This window comes from Stegostoma tigrinum, chromosome 2 (genome assembly GCF_030684315.1).
Source record: "Stegostoma tigrinum isolate sSteTig4 chromosome 2, sSteTig4.hap1, whole genome shotgun sequence".
Classification (NCBI taxonomy): domain Eukaryota; kingdom Metazoa; phylum Chordata; class Chondrichthyes; order Orectolobiformes; family Stegostomatidae; genus Stegostoma; species Stegostoma tigrinum.
This window is the reverse complement of record NC_081355.1, coordinates 120,071,540-120,094,105: the sequence shown is the minus strand read 5'-3', so window position 1 is coordinate 120,094,105 and position 22,566 is coordinate 120,071,540. Positions and strand designations below refer to the sequence as shown.

General features: G+C 41.3%; 1 protein-coding gene and 1 long non-coding RNA gene across 7 annotated transcripts in view; one reads left to right on the top strand and one right to left on the bottom strand.

The window, feature by feature from the left end:
* Window positions 1-22,566, bottom strand: part of LOC125462689 (sickle tail protein-like) — a 614,365-nt gene that overhangs the window by 552,141 nt on the left and 39,658 nt on the right. The gene's annotated exons all lie outside the window — the stretch shown is intronic.
* LOC125462748 (uncharacterized) overlaps window positions 3,493-22,566 on the top strand; it is an 82,343-nt gene continuing 63,269 nt past the window's right edge. Inside the window, exons 1-2 of the long non-coding RNA XR_007249702.2 lie at window positions 3,493-3,780; window positions 5,709-5,807. This is a non-coding gene — a long non-coding RNA (uncharacterized LOC125462748). The remainder of the gene's footprint in view (window positions 3,781-5,708; window positions 5,808-22,566) is intronic.

The following is a 22,566-nucleotide window of genomic DNA, read 5'->3' as shown; positions in this document are numbered from 1 at the left end:
AAATCTTTTCTGAACCCTTTCAGGCTTCACACCATCCTTCCTATAGCAGGGAGACTAGAATTGCACACAGTCTTCCAAAGTGGCCTAACCAATGTCCTGTACAGCCGCAACATGACCTCCCAACCGCTATACTCATTCAAGGGAAAGTTCTTCATTGGTTAGAATTGCACCTAGCACAAATGAAAGTGGTTGAGCTTGTCGAAGATCACAGCTCAAGGAAATCTATGCTGGAGTTGCTCAGAGTAGTATCCTAGTCCCAAACATGTTTTACTGCTTCTTTGCTTACCTTGTCTCCATCATAAAGTCAAATGTGCAGATGTTTGCCGATCACCTCGCAATGTTTAGCACCACCTGTGTCTTCTCAGTTACTGAAACAGTCTATATCCAAATGCAATAGGACCGGAACAATATCCAAGCCTGGATTGACAATTGGCAAGAAACATTCATGCCACACAAGTGTCTGGTAAGGAGCACTGCCAACAAGAGGGAGTCTAACCATCTTCCCTTGACATGCAATGGCGTTACTATTACTGAATCCCCTATCAACATCCTCACAGTTATTAATGGCTATTTTAACATAAAAGCTCATCTGATTCAGTGGTGCCCTTTCAGGTAGGCAAACCTCAATCCTTAACTTGGTAAGACTGATATGTGACTCCAGAACACCAGAAATGTAACTGACTTTTAAATGCCTTCTGAAATGGATTAACATGCTGTTCATTTCAAGAATAACTAGAATGGGCAATAATTGCTGACTTTGCCAGTGCCACTAACATCCCATGCAAAAAAAAAGTGCAAAAGCAGTTTGTAAAATCTGGGAAGGCTATATATTTTGCTTTTGGCATGTAAAAAACTCTCAACTCAAACTGTAATGAGGCCCACCACCCAAGGATAAGTACTTATTAAATATATTTGTTCCCAATCAAACAATGAGTATATGCATGACATCTCAATCTCAAATGGATGAACATAAAATATTTGACATGAATGAGCAAATCACGAGATCCCCAAATAGGTGAACCACAGATCAAATACCTCAATTTCTTCTGTTTGTCTGTTCTTCCTCTAACTATTGATCATCTCCCTGTATGTGGATTGCTATGATAATTTACTTTATACTTCCTTTTACAGGGAGCACTTTGAAAAGCCATTTGTGAGCCTATAAGACATTAATACGCACTTCTAGGGGATTGCAATGCCATGATTTGCTGAGCTAGTTCTCCTATATTACAGATTATTGGAGCGACTTCCTGTTGATGACTAAATGAGTGACAGTAAGTCAAGCCAACAGGTAGCAGAACTGGTGTCAGAGGTCAGAAATAGGTAAGACTCCACAGTGCAAGCCATTTGGTTAACTGTCAGTCAGTATCACCTACATCTAAAAAAACAGAAGATTATTTGTTCTTCCCTCAAAATTCTGGCCTCACTTTCTCCGATGAGTTTTTAAGACTAAGCTTATGTTTTACAGTCTGTCTTCATGTGTTTCCTTCATCTCTGCATGGCTCGGTGATAGCTTTTCTATTTCTAACATCATGCTGCTGAGGAAGGGTCACCAGAACAGAAATGTCAACTCTGATTTTTCTTCACAGCTGCTGACAGACCTGCTCAGCTTTTCAAGCAACTTGTTTTTGTTCCTGATTTACAGCATCCAGAGTTCTTTCAGTTTTTAATCACGCCACTTTTGATAGCTTCCAATTTGTATTCACTCTCCTATGACCTTACTATATACTTTTTAAAAAAATATTTTTCATGGGATGTGGGCATTGTTGGCTGAAGAACATTGATTACCCATTCCTAGTTGCCCCTGACAAAGTGATGACAGCTGCCATCCTGCACTGCTGTTGTCCATTTTGTGTTCAGAGACCCACAATGTCATTGGGGAGGGAGTTCCAGGATTTGGAATCAGCAATAGCAATTGAATAGCAATTGTTATTTTTGCAAGCCAGGATAGGAAATGGCTTGGCGGGAAACTTACAGGTGGTAGCGTTTCCACATATCTGCTGCCCTTATCCCCCAGATTGTAATGATCATGGGTTTGGAAGATGCTGTTGAAAGCACCTTAGTGAATTTCTGCAGACGGTATGCACTATTGCTACTGAACAGTGATGGAGGGAATGAATGCTTGTGGATGAAATGCCAGAGTTTTCCTAAATATTGCCAAGTTACTCAACTGCTATTGGAGCTGCACTCATCCAGGAAAGTAAGGAGTATTCCAACACAGTCCTGACTTGTGCCTGGTGGACAGGCTTGAGGGAGTCAGGAGGCGAACTACTCACTGCAGGACTCCTTGCCTCTGACCTGCTCTTGTAGCCACTGTATTTATATGGCAAGTCCAGGGCACTCAGTGATAATAATTCCATTAAGTGCCAATAGTGAGACTCTCTCTTGTTGAGGATGGCTAGTGTCTAGCACTTGTGTAGCATGAATGTTAATTCATGTGTACTGAGGAATGTTGAATTTGAGAAGGGACATCACCATACATTGGTAGGGTAAAATAAATCTATTATTTTCACCTAGACACTCATGCACCTTTTGGCATCTCTTCAACCCAATCCCTACTTTTGTAGTTTTCAGCTTTATTCATCCTTTACCCCAATTATTACACATCAGTACAGAGGAATGATACTAAAGTTTGCAAATACTAAATTAGAAAGGAGGCATGCCAACAAATTTGCAGATTAGGTTCATGGGTGGGAGGTACAGTCCAATGCAGAGAATGGAACAATAAATGTCTGGTGGAGAAGTGATTTGGTGATACTTCGTTATTAAAAAAAAACCACTTAGTTATGAGCCAGATGATTTATTATTTCAAAGTACACTGAAACTGGTCTTTGCTTCCAATAATTTTATGCTTGCTATGAGATGCCTTTTAAAAATGTTAGTTAAGTTGATTTGATTTATTCAGTTGTAGAGTGTCATTGGCAAAGGATGAAGACCTTTAGTGAATTTTGACACACGTATAATGAACCAAACCTTAAAACTGTTTCACTCCCTTTCGCTCAAAACACATCCCTCTAAAAACTGTCCACCGAAATCGGTGCAAAATGAATCTCAGCCTTGTGGGGAAATGCTTGCTTAACAAATTAGCCCAGACTCCTAGAAACGGAACTGTGTTCATAAAATCTACCCCAAGTACACTCCAACAGCATATGTTGATTCTTAATATATTGTGTTTCTAAGAAGCTTTGTGCCGGTCATCCACTTTTCCAAAAGACTTCACGTACAATAAATTGTTAACTCATGACTGAGATAGTAGTCTTTTGAATGTTACATTAGATGCTTCTTCTCGCATGACCGATTCTATCCTTTTGTTCTATTTTTCTTCAATTAACTTTTGAATTAAATTTTTTTTTCATTTTTCTGCTGCTGCCGTGGAGGAGATAGGTTGTGGCGAACTGTTGAGCAGCGGGTCCAGTCCATTCCTCATTGCCACGACAGTCACAGCTTGAGCAATTGTTTCAGCCGGTCTGCATTGGCAGTGGAGTGAATGATCTCACGATCCTCGGTATTAATGTGAATGGTCCGTTGGTCTTCGGACATCGAGGATGGTCCGCAGTCCTCGAGAGTTGGGACAGTCTCCTGGCTATGGCGGCAGCTAGAGTACTGGAGGCAATGAGCTTTGGCAGAGGCAGCGTTCTGGGTCTGGTCAACAGTAGCAGGAGCTGCTGCAGCATACTTCCCTCTTTGGTGTTGCGGCCTCGGGGAAAGCTGTGATGGTTGTGGAGTACGGCATGTCCCGTAGCTACATATGAAATCAAGAAGCCGTGATTGGAACAAAAGGTGAAATTTGTCTTAAATTATAATACAGAAACAATGCATACAAAGTTACGTAATTAAAATGGCGCTGAATTACTTATGGTGACTTAAACACGTTACTGTATTCTCATAAATACATGTAACATAAATTACAATACTAATACTGGGAAAAAAAATCCCATCTTGAACAAACTCCAAGAATTCGTCTACCACTGTGGTTTGTCTGTTGTATTTGTAGTCTGAAGTCAGCCAGGATTACTGTCGCACTGTTGTTACTTAGAGCTTAATTTCCTGTTTCATATTATCCTCTGCCTTACAACGCCTGTTTGAAGGCCCAAAGGCAACACTGATGAATGCCAGATAATAAAATGTGAGGCTGGATGAACACAGCAGGCCCAGCAGCATCTCATTGTGCTCCTGAGATGCTGCTGGGCCTGCTGTGTTCATCCAGCTTCACACTTTATTATCTTGGATTCTCCAGCATCTGCAGTTCCCATTATCATTGATGAATGCCTTCTACCCCTTGTGGTTTCTTAGCTCCACCAAGACCAATTCTACATTTAGATTTTTTGAGCCAAGATAAAACCAATGCAAGAATGAGAAATTATCATTTAATAACACAATGTTACCTCATCTCCTTGCTTGTCCTTCCTAAATATTAAATATCATTGAATATTCAGTTCCCAGACCTGGTCATCCTGCAGACTTGTCTCCATGATCGCAATCATGTCATTGTCATTTAAAACTATTTGTGCTGTCGATTCTTCCATCTTACGTTAAACGCTCCAAGCGTTTGGATACATTACTCTTAGATGATTTGTTTTAACATTTTTGCACTTTATATAGTACGGCCCTATTTGCTGCTAGCCCTGGTTTCCTCTGCCTTCCATTTTTCTTTCATTTCTATCCTCATTTCCCTCAATCTTTCCCCCCTCTCAAGTACCCATTTCCCTGCCACTCTAGCTTAAACTTTGCCTCCTTGGTACTTGTGAATACCCCTGCAAGGTTATTGATTCCGGTCCTGCTAGGATGCAACTCTTTCAGCTTGTTTAGGTTCCAGAATCAGTTACAAATGTCTCAGGAATTTAATCCCTTCCTTCTACACCAACTCTCCAGACTCTTATTCTATTACTTATCTCACCAGCATGTGACACTGGGAGTAAGCCTGAGATTAACACCTTTAAGGTCCCCTTTTTAATTTATTTTCTCACTTGCTAAACTTTATTGTAGGACCTCATCCATCTTATTACCTATGCCATTGGTTGCAATATGGACCTTTACCCTTTCACTTCAGAATATCCTGCAGCTGCTCAGTGACATTCTCAACCTTGCTAGTGAGGGACCCACATACCATCCTGGCATCACATATCCCTCCACAGAAATGTCAATCTGTTCTCCTTATGATAGAATACCCTACTGCAATTCTGCTTCTAGTACATTTTTCTCCAATCCCCGTACAGCTTAGCCATTTGTAGCATTGTGGACTTAATTTCTTCAGGGAATGCAATGAGGGCCACCGCCTTAACATTATACAAGATGGAAAGTTTGTCAAACAGGGAGGTGTACCCAGGTAACCCCTGAATTATCTGCCTTGTGTTTTTACCCCATCTCTAGTTATCCGTTCTCTTTCTGCCCACGGGCTCTTCATCTGAGGTGTGATTACCTCACAGGATGTACTATCCACTAAGATCCCATCCCTGCAGATAGGGTACAGTTACTCAAGCCATAGCTTATGATTAAAAACCTGGCCTCTATGTAGCTACAGCTGAAACCCTTCCTGCACATGACACTGACCATCTCTATGGTATGGCTTTTACCTATTCAAGAGTAGACCACCTCTTTACAAGCTGATTGACATGTTGCTGTATTTTTACTTTTTCAGTAGCATAGAACTGGAGTATTGTTGTAAAAAGACATGGTTTGTCAAAGTTATTTTGTCTTGTATTTATCAGGACAACTCACAAGAAACACCACAGTAAACAGAAAAGAACATTTATGCTATATGAAAGAAGATTGCTGATTAGTTGGCAAGTGGAATCTGATTGACAGAGGTATGGCTATACAGAATGTATTAATTAGGTTTTTTTTACAGTTTATAACCAAGCTGGTAATCACTGTTTGGTCAAGGCACTGACTAATTGGCAAGAAAGCACATCACCCCATTAATGCTGCCTGGGATGCTTTAATAATTGCTCTACGAACGTGTTTTGCCAACATCAATTGCTTATGTGCATATACATCAGGTCCCTCTGCTTCTGCACCCCCTTTCCAAATGGTATATTGTATTTCATATTGTTGTTCCATATTCTGCATCAACTTATATCTGACACTTGCCTGCCTTTCTACTGACCTATATCCTTTGGGAGTTCCACAATATCCTCCTCAATTCACAATGTTTCCAAGTTTTGTGCATTTACACATGTTTGAAACTGCACGCTATACACCAAGGACTAGGCCACTTACACATAGAACAGAGAACATAGAAAAGTACAGCACAGTACAGGCTCTTCGGCCCACGATGTTGTGCCGTGGATTAATCCTAATCCAAAAATAAAATAACCTACATTCCCCTCAATTCACTGCTGTCCCAAAGAGCAGGGCTCCCAACATCAAGTTCTGGGGAATACTACTATAAGCCACTTTCTAGTTCAAAAAAAAAATCATCAATAACCACCGTTCAGTCATGGGATGAGGGTGCAGCTGGCTGAGTTATTATTTATTGCCCATTCCTAATTGCCCTGGAGGAGGAGGTGGTGATGAGCTGTCTTCCATGCTGTTAGGGAGGGAATTCAGAGTTGTGAACCGGTTCCAACTCAGGCTGGTGGGTGGCTTAGAATAGACTTCTCACGTGGTGCTGTTCCCATGTATCTGTTACCAATGTCCCTCTCGGTAGTAGTCACAAATTTAGAAGGTGCTGTCGAAGGCTTAGGAGGGAAATAATAAATGTTTTTGGATCCAAGGAAGAGGCATAGAAAGTAGCCAAAAGAAAACAGACCTGAGGGAACCGTTTAGAATTCAAAGGGATCATTAAGGAAGGGAAAATAGAATATGAGAATAAGCTCACAGGGAACATACAAACAGACTGTAAAAGCTGCAAAATGTGTGTGAGAGAGGAGAAAATGATAGGTCCCTTACAGTCAAAAACAGGTGAATTTATAATGGGGAACAAAGGAATGGCTGATCAATTAAATACATTATTTAGTTCCATGTTCACAAAGAAGGACACAAATAACATAGCCAAAATGTGGTTCAAGGCAGGTTTAATGAGAGGGAGGTACCAAAGGAAATTAGTTCGGAAATGGTGTTCAGGGAATTGATGGGATTGAAGGCTGTTAAATCTCCAAGCCCTCAATTTATAAAACAGAACATTCAAGGAAGTGGCTGTAGAAATAGAAGTGACCACCAACACATCTGCTCAGACTCTGGAACAGCGGAAGTGCACCTCAAGAAGCTTTTACAATCCATTTATACATGAAAAGAGTAAAAAATGTAAAACAAATGTAGCTTCCTTTCTAGTCAAAAACAAGAGAAACTATATTGGGGAACAAGGAGATGGCAGGCCAATTAAACACATTTTTTGGTTCAGTTTTCACAAAGGACGATGCAAATAACATCCCAAAAATGTTGGGGAATGCAAGGTCTACAGTGAGGAACTGACAGAAATTAGTATTAATAGGGAAATTGTGATAGGGAAAATTGATGGGATTAAAGAATGTAAAAAAACAGGTCTTTCGTGGAAGCCAATCTTCTATCCATGGACGCTACATGGCTCACTGCTATGGACAGGTGGCCAAAATCATCAAAGACCCATTGCACCCTGATAATGATCACCCACAACCTCTTCTATCAGGCAGATGGAAGGCTTAGGAGGGAAATAATAAATAAATAATAAAACAACCTGAACTCATGGACAAACAGGTTCAGGAACAGCTTCTTTCCGGTCATTATCAAACTGTTGATTGGACTCTAGCGTCAAATAATGTAACCTGCAATGCAACCTGTATGCCTCTCAGAATTTTTGATCTCTACATCCTTTGTTTGCTGTGATCTGTCTGGACCGCTCATAAACAAAGCTTTTCACTCTATTTCAGTACATGTGACAATGAATCAATTAATTTTTCTAAAAGGCAGAGCATGATTAGTGGGGTATTGCTGATTTCAGTGCTGGGAGGCAACTGATTCATAATATGTATTAATGGTTTAAAATGAGGGCATGAAATGTAATATTTCCAAATTTGCAGATGAGCCAAAGCTGAGTGGGAGGATGAACTTGCAGGAAATGCTGAGATGATTCAGTGTGATTTGACCAAGCTGGATTAATGTGCAAATGCGTGCCAGATGCAGAATAATGTGGAAAATGTGAGGTTATCCATGATGGTAGCAGAAACAGGGAGACAGATTATTATCTGAATGGCTATAAATTGAGAGGGGGTTTGGGGGGGCTGCGAAATGTATAATGAAACCTAGGTGTCATCACGCACAGTCGCTAAAGCATGCAGGCATTAAAGAAGGCAAATGCAACTTGGCATTCATAATGAGAGGTTTCAAGTACAGGAACAATGATGTCTTGCTGTGATTATACATAGCTTTAGTGGGATCACATGTGGAATGTTGTTTCTGTAGGGTTTGATCTCCTTTGGTTTAGCACTTGGGGCCAAAGGGATCAAAGGATATGGGGAAAAGCAGGATCAGGCTACTGAGTTGGATGATCAGCCACATATTATGGTGAATGGCAGCGTAGGCCCGAAAGGCCAAATGACCTGCTCCTATTCCTATTTTCTAGATTTCTACATAAAGCTTGGTGAGTTACTACAGAGAGCACATATTGCTTCCACGATGCATCGGTAGGAAGAGGAGTGAATGTTGCATGTGGTAAATGGTGTGCCAAGAGGGTTTCTTTCTCCTAAATGGTGTTGTTGGAACTGCACCCATCCAGGCCACTGGAAAGTTTTGATCACACACTGGATTTTTGCATCTTAGAGGTTCAGGTGCTGGGGAGACATAAAAGTGAGTTACATGCTGCAGAATTCCAAGCCTTTGATCTACACTTGTAACCATAGTATGTATATGGCAGTTCTGAAGAAGGGTCACTGGATCTAAAATGTCTACTCTCCACAGTTACTGCCAGACCTGCTGAGTTTCTCCAGCAATTTCTGTTTTTGTGACCTGTATGGCCGGTCCAGTTTTTTTTTCTGGTTAATGGTAACACCCAGGATGATAATACAAACATACAACACATAGACCATTTAACCCCTTAAGCCTGCTCCACCATTTGAGAAGATTATGGTTGATTTGTATATTTAGAATCCCACATTCTCATCTAGTCCAATCATTTTCAAATTCCTTTCTTAACAATAATTCAACTACTTACATTTTTTTAAAAAAATTCAACGACCCCACATTGACTGCCTTCTGAGGTAGAGAGAGTTCTAAAGTCTGTCAACCCTGAAAGAAAATTCCTTCTTCCGTCCTAAAAGGGTGGCCCCTAATTTTAAAATAGTACCCTATATTTCTGGACTAACCCCACAAGGAAATATTCGTTCCATGTCCGTCTTGTCCAAAATCATTCTAGATGTTATGCACTTTAAAACAAGCCACCCCTCACCCTTTTAATTCCAGTGGAAACAAGCCCACCATGTCCTCATAAGACAAGCCACTCATTCCAGGTACAAATATAGTAAATCTCCTCTGAACCGCCAAAGCATTTGTGCCCTTCCTTTAGTAAAGGAGACCAAAACTACACCGTCTCCAAGACGCAGTCTCACCAATGGCCTCTAAGAAAGTAAAACAAAGTAATGCTTCAGCTATAGAAACATAGGAACAGGAGTCGGCCATTTGACCCTTCAAGCTTGTCCTACCATTCAACGGGCATGGCTGATCACCCAGCTCAATCCTCTGGTCCAGTTTTCTCCCCAAACCCTTGGATTGCTTTAGCCCTAAGAACCATGTTTAGCTTCTTCTTGAAAACATTTAATGCTTTGGCCTCAACCCCTTTCTATATCACAGGTGTTCAATTCCTCTCGTAATAAAATATAACATCCCAGTGGCCTTCTTGATTGCGTGCTGTACCGTCAGACTAACATTTTGTGATTCAAGAACGAGAACACCTGGATCTCTCTGTACCCTAGATTTTTGTATTGTTCTGTTTACATTGTATTCTATACTTTTATTCTTCCTGTCAAAGTGAAAAATATCACATTTTCCTAAATTAAAATGCATTGGCCAGCTTTTTGCCCCCTTTCTGTTCACTCACTTAACCTATCTATATCTGTCTACCACTTCCTTATGTCTACTATGCCTTCATTTGAATTCATTGATGTAAATTGTAAAGGTTGAGGGCCCAGTACAAACCCTGCAGCATTCCACTCATCCTAAGGGTAGTCAATACTGATAATGCCATTGAAGAAAAAGGGGGACAAAAAAAAATTTGGTTTCTATCTTGGTGGAAATAGTCATTGCCTTACACTAGTATGGCCTGAATTTCCACTTATAAAACTAAGTCTATTTGTTGTCGACATCTTGCTACATTTGCATAAGGAATTGTAAAAGGGGATGAACATTATTGAATCATCAGTCGACATCCCAACTTCCAACCTGAACATGGAAGGAAGGTCATTGATGAAACAATTGAATATTCCTCTCTAAGCCACTCACTGTCCGGATTTGAAAATACATTATTCCTTTAGTGTTACTGAGTCAAATTCCTGAAACTCCCTCCCCGCCAGCATTCTGAGGTTGCCAACTCAAAAAGGACAATAGCAATTCAAAGCAGCAGCTCACCACCATATTCTAGGATAAGTGATGAGCAATATATGTGTTAGCCTGGCCAGCAATGCCCACATCCTGTGAATGAATTTAAAAATAGAAAAATGGAGAAAGTGTTTGGGCCTAGGACACCACCCTGAGGAACGCCTGCAGTGATGTCTCTGCATGGAGACTGTTGACATCCAACAAGCACAATGTTCTTTCTTCATGCTCAGTGAGACTCCAACCAGCAGTTGGGTTCACAGCCGAGTCCCATAATTCTAAATGATTTCTATTTGGCTAGGGCTCCTTGATGCTACACTCTGAAATGCTGAACTGATGTCGAGTACAGTCACACTCACTATAATTCTGCACTTGAGATCTTTTGTCCATGTTTGGATCAAACTTGCAATAAGATCAGGAATTGAGCAGCACTGATTGAACCCAAATTGAACTTCAGTCAGCAGTAGATAAAACAAAAGTGCTGAAGAAACTCAGCTGATTGAGGAGCATCTGGGGAAAGAGCAACAGAGCTAACTTCCCGAGTCCAATAATCATATCTTCAGATCAGTGAACAGGTTATTCCTTTGTAAATATGGCTTGATAGGATCAACAACAACCCTTTCCATTACACTGTTGATGATCAAGAATACAGTGATAGTGATAATTGGCAGGATTGGGTTTGTTTTGCTTTTTGTGTGCAGAACATGCCTAGACAAATTTTCACATTGCTAGATACTAGAATTGCTTTTTGGATCCAGGTCACTACAGTCCCTTTTATTTCATGGATTATAACTTTGCTTATAAAAGTCTGTTGCACAGTACTTTAATTACTACCTGAAGAAACTCCAGCAAGTCAGTTAAACATAATTTGCTTTTATTACAATGAGTAATTGAAGTGATCAGCCTAGTCACACTTCCAGGAAAGTTAAATAAAATCACAAGGGAGAAAAGGATATCTTTATGGGATTGAATGAATATGAGTAGGCGGGTTGTTGAGTGATAGCTTATTTCTATGTTGCAAATACCATGCAATATCTAAATCATCAACAGATTATCACAGATTAAAACAGAAGAATGGGGCAAACTTAATTTATGATAATATTGACATGGGAAAATGGGCATATTGTCAGATCTAGTCCTTTCCTTTTCACTTCCATCCCCACTATCGAGTTAGGCTGAAACCACGGCTTCCAGATTTTAGATTCTAATTTTGAAATATATCCACAGCAAAATCCTTTATAATGAAAAGAAACACAGTATTTATTAATTATAGGTTGAAAACACAGACGTGCTTTGCTACTCCATTCACATGCACGAGCCCTCCAGAAATTACAGGATGAGTGAACAGGAGTGGAGACAGGCTCCAAGTTACATCGGTTGGTAAATACAGAGGTATTAAAAATTAGTTCAATGAAGTTGAAACTTCTGAGGCCAGTGTCCAAAAATAACTTCCTCAATTAGTTGTAACTTCCCAGAGGTCAGTGTTCAATAGATTACTTGTTGAACTGGGCCAAGTCATTTTCTTTCTTACAGGAAAAGTATAGGCTTCTTTCCAGCCAGCAGCTTGGAGACAGCTGTAGGATCTGGTGCAGGCTGCCAACGCAGCTCCTGCTCTCCCTCTGGAGGTCAAACAGCAACTGACGTAGAAATCCAGAATTATGTGCTTAGGCAATTGAATTATATCAGATTTCAGTGATGAGACAAAGACAAGCATGTAACGTACATCTTGTAGACGAATTGGCAGGTCATTAAGCTAACAGTGTGGCTTTACCTCCCCCATTAGATTTTCCATTACAACATGGAGAAAACCGTGAACATCAGCATTCATTTTAGCACAATGAATTTTGATATTTTCCACTGTTCAGAGCTGGCTGCAAAGCTCATCGCCAGCCCCTTTGTCTAACATGATTGAGGGTTACAGGGAGAAGGCAAGAGAATGGGATTGAAAAACACATCAGCCATTGGTAGTGACTGTTATGAGGTTGGCCAGGTGGACATCATAGAATATGAGTTCCCTGATTAGGCCAGATTAATAAACACAAATCAGGGAGCCATGGCTGAAAGCATAAAACAGGAGTGTCAGAACCCCTGACACTCAGATGGATCAGTGTCAAAGACTTCCCATGTGTAAATAAAGGGTCACTTAGTGGAAGTTAGGAACAGCAGATTGTTGAAAAGTGCAAACATAGCAGGGTTGTTGTTGTTACGGGTGACTTCAATTTTCCCAATATTGATTGGAACCTCCTTAGTGCAGATGGCTTGGATGGAGCCGCTTTTGTCAGGTGTATTCAGGAGGGTTTCTTTACTCAGTATGTGGACAGGCCGACGAGGGGAGAGGCCATTTTGGATTTGGGGCTCAGCAATGAGCCAGGACAGGCGTCAGATGTCGCGGTGGGAGAACACTTGCGCGACAGTGGCCACAACAGCCTCACGTTTACAATAGCCATGGAAAGGGAAAGAAGCAGTTACCAGGGGAAGATATTTAACTGGGGAAAAGGAAACTATGACGCTATCAGGCAGGAGTTGGGAAGTACAGATTGGGAGCAATTGTTCCACAGAAAGGGCACAACAGACATGTTGAGACTGTTTAAGGAGCAGTTGTTGCGAGTGATGCATAAATTTGTTCCTCTGAGACAGGTAAGAAGGGGTAAGATTAAGGAGCCTTGGATGACAGGAACAGAGGTGCTTCTCGTCAAAACGAAAAAGGCAGCTTACGTAAGGTGAGGCAGCAAGGGTCTAGCACAGCTTTAGCGGATTACAGGTTTGCTCGGAAAGAGCTCAAAAGTGGACTGAGGAGGGCCAGGAGGGGGCATGAAAAAGGCTTGGCACGAAGGATTAGGGAGAGCCCAACTGCGTTTTACTCATACGTGAGGAATAAGAGAATGATCAGGGAGAAGGTAAGGCCGATCAGGGATAGCGTAGGGAACTTGTGCGTGGAGTCTGAGCTGATAGGGGAAGCCCTAAATGAGTTTTTTGCTTCGGTTTTCACTAAGGAAAGGGACCTTGTTGTGAATGAGAGCAGGAAAACAGGCTTGAACAGATTGAGATTGAGGAAGTTGATGTGCTGGAAATTTTAGCGAACACTTAAGATTGATAAGTCCCCAGGGCCAGACCAGATTTATCCTAGGTTGCTCCAGGAAGCGGGAAAGGAGGTTGCTAAGCCACTGGCGAAGATCTTTGCTTCCTCACTCCCCACGGGAGTCGTACCGGAAGATTGGAGGGAGGCAAATGTTGTTCCTCTTTTCAAGCAAGGGAATAGGGAAATCCCTGGAAATTACAGACCAGTCAGTCTTACATCTGTGGTCAGCAAGGTTTTGGAAATAATTCTGAGGGATAGGATTTATGACTATTTGGAAAAGCATAGCGTGATTAAAGGGAGTCAGCATGGCTTTTTGAGGGGGGCAGGTCATGCCTCACAAATCTTATTGAGTTCTTTGAGGAGGTCACGAGACAGGTTGACGAGGGTCGAGCAGTGGATGTGGTGTACATGGACTTGAGCAAGGCATTTGATAAGGTTCCCCATGGCAGGCTCATTCATAAAGTCAGGAGGTATGGGCTAGAGAGTGATGTGGCTGTCTGGATTCAGAATTGGTTGGCTGACAGGAGGCGGAGAGTGGCTGTAGATGGTAAGTATTCTGCCTGGAGGTCAGTGCTGAGTGGTGTCCCGCAGGGCTCTGTTCTTGGGCCTCTGCTCTTTGTAGTTTTTATAAATGACTTGGATGAGGAGGTTGAGGGGAGGATTAATATGTTTGCTGATGACACAAAGGTTGGAGGTGCCGTTGATAGTATCAAGGGCTATTGCAGGCTTCAGTGAGACATTGACAGTATGCAGAGCTGGGCTGAGAAATGGCAGATGGAGTTCAACCTGGATAAACGTGAGGTGATGCATTTTGGAAGGTTGAACTTAAATGCTGAATATAGGATTAAAAGGCAGGATTCTCGGCAGTGTGGAGGAACATTGGGATCTTGGTGTTCAAGTGCATAGCTCCTTCAAAGTTGTCACCCAAGTGCATAAGGCTGTTAAGAAAGCATATGGTGTTTTGGCTTTCATTAACAGGGGGATCGAGTTTCAGAGTCGCAAGGTTATGCTGCAGCTCTACAAAACCCAAGTGAGACCACACTTGGAATAGTGTGTCTAGTTCTAGTCGCCCTATTATAGGAAAGACGTGGAGGCATTGGAGAGAGGGTGCAAAGGAGATTTACCAGGATGCTGCCTGGACTGGAGGGCTTGTCTTATGAGAAGCGGTTGACTGAGCTTGGACTTTTCCCTCTGGAGAGAAGGAGGAAGAGAGGTGACCTGATCAAGGTGTACAAGATAATGAGAGGCATAGCGTTGATAGCCAGAGACTTTTCCCCAGGGTAGGATTGACTGCCACGAGGGGTCATAGTTTTAAGGTGTTAGGAGGAAGGTATAGAGGAGACGTCAGAGGGAGGTTGTTCACCCAGAGAGTTGCAAGCACATGGAATAGTTTGCCAGTGGTCGTCGTGGAAGTGGAGTCATTAGTGACATTTAAGCCACTGCTGGACATGGACATGGACTGCAGTGAATTGAGGGGAATGTAGGTTAGGTTATTTTATTTTTGGATTAGGATTATTCCACAGCAAAACATCATGGCCCGAAGGGCCTGTACTGCGCTGTACTTTTCTATGTTCTCTGTTCTATGTTCTATTTACCGATGGGGTACCGGCCTTTGTAAAGTTATTTCACCGGGATCAAATGGCAGAGAAGCCTCGATGAGCCAAATGGCCTAACTCTACTCCTTTATCAAATGGTCTTATGAATATTTATGCAATCCAGGGGGCTTCAGAAACTTCTGGAGACATGACCATTTGATTAAGCTCAGCCAGTTTTAAATCACAAAACCAGCCCAGCTCGTCCCCTCCCCCCAACGCATCCCAAAACCAGCCCAGCCTGCCTCCGCTTCCCTAACCTGTTCTTCCTCTCACCCATCCCTTCCTCCCACCTCAAGCCGCACCTCCATTTCCTATCTACCACCTCATCCTGCCTCCTTGACCTGTCCGTCTTCCCTGGACTGACCTATCCCCTCCCAACCTGCTCACATACTCTCCTCTCCACCTATCTTCTTTTCTCTCCATCTTCGGTCCGCCTCCCCCTCTCTCCCTATTTATTCCAGTTCCCTCTCCCCATCCCCCTCTCTGATGAAGGGTCTAGGCCCAAAACGTCAGCTTTTGTGCTCCTGAGATGCTGCTTGGTCTGCTGTGTTCATCCTGCATCACATTTTGTTTTCTTTGGGATTTCTCTTGATGTCCTCTGGCCATGACAGGATGTGTTCATGGATTTTATACATAATATTCAAAATATACAGACGAAGATGTTGAATTCTACTGGGTTGTAATAGCACCTGTTGTCTGCTGTGACTGCCTAAGGTGCAAAAGAACTGGTAATTACGTACAATAAATCTCACTCAAATTCTGCAGAAGCCTTCCATTATTGTAAACTTTAAGCAGTGACATAGCATCAGCTCAATACCACTTGAAGGAAGATTTATTCAAACATCTGTGTAGTAGAATACGTCCAGTTTCACTGGATAATATTAACCAGATCTTGGCAAAGTATTTAGGTCTGCCATTAACAGCAGCACACTCTAGAAATGACAGAAGATAGGCCATAAAATGACACTTCACAGTTGTAATGTTTCTACATTGGGAGCCCTTTATTTCAATATACTTAAAAGGGACAGGCAGAGGTTCTATGAAATGCATAGAACAGAATTTTCATCTTTTCATTCCCCATTGTTCTGGAAAATCTTAGATTATGACAATAGAACATTATTTCAGTATGTGATAATATCTTTATGATTTAGCTATGCATTATGATTGAGCTTCTTCAGTCACAAGTTTCACGTTAGCATATCACGTTTCTAGTGATTTCAAACTGAAATCAAGTTATCAAAAATCCACCAATTTTAATAAGGAGCAAAGGTAATGCTTTTGTACCAAGTATTTTCCACTTTTCTCCACCGCTCTGCTTTGGTTCCAAAAATAAAAAAAGACAGACCACTTGAAAATATCTTTTTGCTGCAGAGAATGTTTAGATTCCATTTTGGGCCAACTCCACCTCCCAGGCCATCATTATGATGCACCCTGATGAACAACCTGTTCCCATGATTAGTCTTGTCTTCAGAGATAGGACAGCTTTGGTGGATATTTAAAGGCCACTAGCATTTGTGGAACTGGATGCAAAACAAATTGTGATAATGGAGGAGGCCTGTGCATTATTGATAGCATTTGTTGTACAACAGTCATGAAGCTTCTATAAAACTGATAGCTATAATATTTATCACAGCAATTTATTTCTAACAAAAAAAGAATAGAAGATCATACATCCCAAAGTGGTAGCAAAAATATTAATTATATCAGTAAATATGCTAACACCATAAAGTATTTTACTCCATGGTTAGGAGAAGAAGTCTTTACAACATATAATGTTTGTATTCTAAAATTCATTTCTTGTTGAAGATAGTTTAAGTGAGATTTAAAAGGATGGTTTTAGAAATGTACCACCGAATGGATTGATAGATTCACCCTATAATTTCCTACATAATAAAAACTCTTATTTCCTTGCTCTGAAGGCGCAGGAGAAAGTGAGTAAGGAATTAAGTGGCAAGAGCCACTTAAAGGGTAGAACTAACAGATACACAGCAATTCCTCAGTTTCACTATTGTGAACATGGATTAACTCTAATGGATATGTTAATCAACTTGTATTGAAAAATTTAGTATCTCAATTTACAAATGTACAATGCAATGTAGGTGTTAATACTACTGTAAATGGTATTAATGTTATTGTGCTTAACCTGTATAACAATCATAAATGTTGCACACAGGAAAATAGCTAAGCATAATTAACTGCAGTAGATGTTGTTATCTTTATAGATAGAAATATTACAAGTATACAAGGGGAGGCAATGGCCTAGTGGCATTATCACTGTATTGTTAATCCAGAGACCCAGGTAATGTTCTGGGGAACTGGGTTCAAATCCCACCATGGCAGATGGTGGAATTTGAAGTCAGTAAATATTTGGAATTTGCAGTCTAATGATGGCCATGAATCCATTGTCAATTGTTGGGAAAAACCCCTCTGGTTCACTAATGTTCTTTAAGGAACGAAACTGCCATCCTTTCCTGGCCTGGCCTACATGTGATTCCAGACCCACAGCAATGTGGCTGACTCTGAACCCCACTCTGGGCAATAAATGCTGCCTAGCCAGTGACACCCTCATCCCATGAATGAATTTAAAAAAACTCAGTTTAGCTCCCCACCAAGACTGAGAGGTCTCTGACCTTTCAAGACCAGAAACATTTGCTTTCTTTTCCTCTCCTTAGGCACTCTCCAAAGCCAAATATTTCCAGCATTGTGTTTTATTTCAGATTTCAGTATCTGTATTATTTTTCTTTTTGTGCTTCTATTTATAATTCTTCAACATATGTTGTATCTGAAATGCAACTGTAAAACAACTTAATCAAATTTAACAGTCAACATATAAAACCCTGAGAGTTCCATTTCATTAATAAAGGAAGCCAAAGAGTATGCTTCAGAAATTTCGATGGATTAATCTACCCAAAGTTTTAACTGGAAGACAGATCATATTAATTGCTATTAGTAATTAGTTGTCATAGAGTACCCTGTCCATATGAATTGGATAAATATGTTAAAATAACTGCAACCATGCAGGACTAATCACAAAATCTCAGTTTAAGTGCATTCTAGACCTGTAATGGCAGACTTGAATTGAAAGTAGTTATACAGTAATGCATTTTGGATTTCTCTACATTATTATGTCTCATTATTTATTATGTCTCAGTTGTCTTAATCTACTAATTAGATTAACATTCACAGAATCCCTACAGTGTGCAAACAGGCCCTTTGGCCCAACAAGTCCACACTGACCCTCACAGCATCCCACCCAGATCCATCTCCTATAACCCACCCAAGCTACACATCCCAGAACACAGGCAATTTAGCACAGCCAATCCAACCAACCTGCATGTCTTTGGACTGTGGAAGGAAACCATGCAGAGATGGGAAGAATGTGCAAACTTCACACAGGCAGTCACCTGAGCGTGGAATTGAACCTGTCCCTGGTGCTGTGAGGCAGCAGTACTAATCACTGAGCCACTGTACTGCCTGACTAAAACTTTAAGCGCAGCAATAATAGAGACCCCCTCCTTTGACTACTAAATGAAGATAAATTGCCAACAAGGCATGATTATGTTTTCTCACTTTCACTTTTGTTCACTTCATATTCCTGCAGCTTGAGAGCTGATGCTCTTTTCTTTCTCCATGACAAACTATTTGATTCATTTTGTCATGACTCAATTTAACACTTCAAGGAGACATCATTTCAATTTTCATCCATGTGTAAAACACCATTATTTCTACTAGTCCAATGTGAACAGTTTTCATACCTTTTAATAAACTTAAAAATTTAAGCAAGTTGCAATTATTTCTTTGACGTGAACTCTCCAGAATTTATTTTAAAACTAAAAATCACCGCTTCAAGCTGGTGTTATAAATTTTGATTGTCAAAAGTAAAAATTCCATTGTACCGCTTGCTATAACTTCAATAAAAGTGAACTTTTTATACATCTAAAAATCAACCTTGTATAGTTGTGGGAATGTCAAAGAATTCTAAAATAAATTTTACCAAATCCATGCCCCCATCCTCAGAATCAAGAACAAGATGCAAAATATTACAATGTTATGAGGTTTTCAAAGATTATGCTACTGCTATTGTTACTACTCAAATAATCATGAATGTCAAAGCATATCTTGAATCAAAAATAATTGCAAGTTTATTTCTTTACAATAGCACTTTATTCACTCATGGGTTGTGGGCAATGCTCACTAAGCCAGTATTTAATGCCCATTTCCAACTACCCTTGGACTATGATGAGTGAGCTGCCTTCTTAAACCACTGCTGTCTTTGGAGTTAAGATATGTACACAGCTTTTAAGAAAGGAGTTCCAGGATTTTGACACAGTGACAGTGAAGGAACTGTAATATATTTTCAAGGCAGGATGGAGGACATTTTGGAAGGGAATTTGCAGATGGTGGCGTTCCCATGCATCTGCTATTCGTGTTCTTTAACTGATAGAGGTTACTGATTTTGAAGGTGCTGTCTAAGTATCCTTGTTGAGATACTGCAATGCATCTTGTACACACCGCTGTCACTGTATGTTGGTGAAAGGATGTTAAAAAGGTGATGTATATGGGGTGCCAAACAAGCAGGCTGCTTTATCCTAGACAGTGTCAACATTCTAACTGTTGTTGGAGCTGTACTCATGCAACCATGTGGGGAATATTCAATCACACTCTTGACTTGTGCTTTGATGATGGACATATGTTGAGGATACAGGTGGTCAGTTGTGCACCACAAAATCCATGATCTCTGACCTAATCTAATATTAATAAATAGTATGGCTGGTCCAGTTCAGTTTCTGGTCAATGGTAAATCTCCAGGATGCAAAATTGTAGAGTATTCAGTAATGGCAATACTACTGAATATTAAGGTGCATTCTTTAGATTTTCTCTTTTTGGTGACGATCATCATCTGGTACTTGCATGCCACAAATGTTACTGATCACCTGCCAGTCCATGCATGGATGTTACCCACATCTTGCTGCATTTGGACATGGACTGTTGCGGTATCTGGTGTTGCAAATGGTACCGAACGTTACACAGTGAACATCCCCAACTCTGACCTTATGATGGAAGAATGAAGCAGAAAATAGGTCAAGCCTGAGTAACTCCTCAACTCCTCCAGTGACGTTCTCAGACCAAGATGATTGACCTCTGACAGCCACAAACATCTTGTTTTGTTCTAGGTTTGACTCCAACCAACAGAAATTTATCGCCCAATTCACGTCAACTCCAGTTTTGCTAGGGTTCAATTATGTCATACTCGTTCAAATACTGCCTTGATTTCAGTTAGAAGGATATTCCATTGCAAATGCAGCTTGGTAATACTGCCAATAACCCCTTCCATCATTTTGGTGATTATCAGGGCTAAATTAATGGGGCAGTAGGTGACCAGGTTGGATTTATCCTACATTTTGTGCACAGAGCGCATGTGAGCAATTTCCCCACTATTCTGGAGATAACAATATGACAGCTGCACTGGAACAGTGTCGCTAAAGGCTATGGCTAGTTCTCAAGCCCATGTCTTCAGCACCATTGTTGGGGAATGTTGTCAGGCCTACAGCCTTTGCAGCATCCAGTGCCTTTAACAGTTTCTTGATATCATTTAGAGGTGGTTAAAGACTGGCATCTGTGATAAAACAACAATAAAAAGAGAGAGCACGAGAGCAAGAACCTGAGCAAAGTGAACATAGAACATAGAAAAACTACAGCACAGTTCAGGCCCTTCGGCCCACGATGTTGTGCCGTGGAATAATCCTAATCCAAAAATAAAATAACCTAACTTACATTCCCCTCAATTCACTGCTGTCCATGTGCATGTCCAGCAGTCGCTTAAATGTCACTAATGACTCCGCTTCCACAACGACCACTGGTAAACTATTCCATGCACTCAACTCCCTAGGTGAAAAACCTCCCTCTGACGTCTCCTCTAAACCTTCCTCCTAACACCTTAGAACTATGACCACTCGTGGCAGTCAATCCTGCCCTGGAGAAAAGTCTCTGGCTATCGACTCTATCCATGCCTCTCATTACCTTGTACACCTCGATCAGGTCACCTCTCTTCCTCCTTCTCTCCAGAGAGAAAGGTCCAAGCACAGTCAACCTCACCTCATAAGACAAGACCTCCAGTCCAGGCAGCATCCTGGGAAACCTCCTTTGCACCCTCTCTCCAAAGCCTCCACATCTTTCCTATAATAGGGCGACCAGAACTGGAAACAATATTCCAAGTGTGGTCTCACCAGGGTTTTGTAGAGCTGCAGCATAACCTCCCGGCTCTTAAACTCGATCCCCCGTTAATGAAAGCTGAAACACCAGATGCTTTCTTAACAACCTTATCCACCTGGGTGGCAACTTTGAGGGAGCTATGCACTTGAACACCAAGATCCCACTGTTCCTCCACACTGCCAAGAATCCTGCCTTTAATCCTATGTTCAGCATTTAAGTTCAACCTTCCAAAATGCATCACCTCTCATTTATCCAGGTTGAACTCCATCTGCCATTCCTCAGCCCAGCTCTGCATACTGTCAATGTCTCACTGAAGCCTGCAATAGCCCTTGATACTATCAACGGCACCTCCAACCTTTGTGTCATCAGCAAACATACTAATCCACCCCTCAACCTCCTCATCCAAGTCATTTATAAAACTACAAAGAGCAGAGGACACCACTCAGCACTGACCTCCAGGCACAATACTTACCATCTACAACCACACTCTGCCTCCTGTCAGCCAACCAATTCTGAATCCAGACAGCCAAATCACCCTGTATCCCATACCTCCTGACTTTATGAATGAGCCTGCCATGGGGAACCTTATCAAATGGCTTGCTGAAGTCCACGTACACCACATCCACTGCTCGACCCTCTTCAACCTGTCTCATGACCTCCTCAAAGAACTCAATAAGATTTGTGAGGCATGACCTGCCCCTCACAAAGCCATGCCAACTCCCTTTAATCACGCTATGCTTTTCCAAATAGTCATAAATCCTATCCCTCAGAATTATTTCCAAAACCTTGCTGACCACAGATGTAAGACTGACTGGTCTATAATTTCCAGGGATTTCCCTATTCCCTTTCTTGAAAAGAGGAACAACATTTGCCTCCCTCCAATCTTCCAGTACAACTCCTGTGGAGAGTGAGGAAGCAAAGATCTTCGCCAGTGGCTTAGCAACCTCCTTTCTCGCTTCCCTGAGCGACCTAGGATAAATCCGGTCTGGCCCTGGGGACTTATCAATCTTAATGTTTGCCAAGTGAAATGCAGTAACAACTTTCAACAAATGCCTCAAATACATGACATTGGTTCAGCTTTTGCTGCCCCAAACCTTCAGAGACTTGAAGTATTTTCGGATTGCGATGTCAATAGAATACAATAAATAGTGCTCATTGATCACCAGGGAAACATAA